Source organism: Dermacentor albipictus, chromosome 5 (assembly GCF_038994185.2).
Source record: "Dermacentor albipictus isolate Rhodes 1998 colony chromosome 5, USDA_Dalb.pri_finalv2, whole genome shotgun sequence".
NCBI lineage: Eukaryota > Metazoa > Arthropoda > Arachnida > Ixodida > Ixodidae > Dermacentor > Dermacentor albipictus.
Genome location: NC_091825.1, coordinates 157,261,644 through 157,263,455, shown reverse-complemented (window position 1 = coordinate 157,263,455; position 1,812 = coordinate 157,261,644).

The following is a 1,812-nucleotide window of genomic DNA, read 5'->3' as shown; positions in this document are numbered from 1 at the left end:
TTCCTTAGTCCTCAACTATTCACGGCAAAAGCTGTTTTGCGTGTCGCAACAAATGGAAACATAACTAAGCCAGTTGGAAGCTGAACATCTCTTATCACGAAATTCAACATGGAGAACCTGCATGAATGACAACATAAGATGTCTGCTCTTGTGCTGCCCGCAAACGTGACCCGTCAGACGAAGAGAGGACTTTGTCGCAACTTACGAGGTGAACAGTTTTATAGCAAATTGTTCGATCATAAAATGAAAGAATGTGTACTTTTCTGCTTTAAAACAGCACCAGAACTCCCTGCGGCTCATTGTTTGTACGAACTACAAAAATGGCCAGCTTTAGAAACAGCTTAACCTGCCATTGCTTCAATCTCATCGGCTGTTCGATGTCGCTCATTACTTTAACGTGTCCGCATTTTTTTTTTTCATCTGTCAGACTGCGTTCATAGGGTCACTGATCAGCGAAAGCCAGTGTTGGCGGTCCCACTGCGCCAATGGAGCTAATGAATTCCCGTCTCGGGGAAAATCAATTCTCCCTATTTTCATCTTCTGTGTTTGCTTCACGAAGACACTCCCTTGCGCCCCAAGAGTGCCGGCATTATTTATTTTTCTTCCGTCGTAGTGGCGAAGAATAAACCTGCGGTCTTAATTCCGTCGCCGAACAATGTAGGGGGAGTCAGAAGTCGATGCTCCGACTGATAAGGTTTAACGAGAAATGGCCACGAAAGAAAAATAATAATAATAAAGGAACAAGATAATATAAAAGTGCATTTGGCAGATGATTGAGCCGCTTGCAGACCCTCCCTCGCAAGCGTGCAGCCATTCACGCGTGCGTAGGTTTGCAGGATCATGATATCGACGCTTCTGCTCTTTTACGCGGAGGCGTGTACCTACTCTCGCGTCGACTTAGTCAGCGAATTGGCTGGGATTCTCCTTGCAATAAATGTCGTCTGTTACTCGTTTTCACTAAGGAATCGTGTCGTTGAGCTTGCGCTTCAGTGTATTGCAGGCTGTGCGCACACAACGCAGGAGGAAAAGGCGTGTCTCCGAGCTCACCGGCCATTTCGCTGTTTATTACTTGTACGGTGGCTAGATGGGTAGGTGTTGCGTCAGCCGGGCGTGAAGCGAAGTTCAACACTGCCCCGCTTCATGACGACAAGCGTGACCCTGCGGTCAGAGGCCTGTCACAAGCAGCCCGCGTCGTGTGCTGCTGAGGCCGTATTATACAGTCGAAATGCCGTATTTATCACCATATTAGAAGTGGAAACAGCCTTCGCAGTTGCAAAAGGATAGATAGGTGGGTCAGTTGGTAATGCATTATTATACGATGTTAGAACGCTATAAACACAGAGTATGTAGAAAAAGAAACACACACCACACGCGCTCAAGAGCGGGTTGATGTGTGTTGCTTCTCTACGTCCTGTGTGTTTATAACGCTCTACGTTTTTATAATAAATCTTCACAGTTACAGCATAGACAGTTACAGTTTTCTAAATACAGCGGAGCCATGTCACTTGCGAAGGTAACATACTTGCCTTGTCCTTCAGCTGCTCGTTTCTCGGTTTGAGAGTAAAAAATGTAGAGATCTTAACGCTGTCTTTTTTTCAGTAGACACATTAAAATTAAGTCTGCGAGAAGGAGCACAAATTTTGCACGGACGAAATAGCCCTTCATCAGTTCTAAAGGGAGAGTTAGAGTTGAAAATTGCTTTTGAATCAGTATGTAGGTGCTGTATGCAAACGTAGTTTGCGCAAAAGAATGTTCTTATACCACGAAATGAGTAATGAAAGTGACTTGGTTTGAATGAATGTAATATGCAAT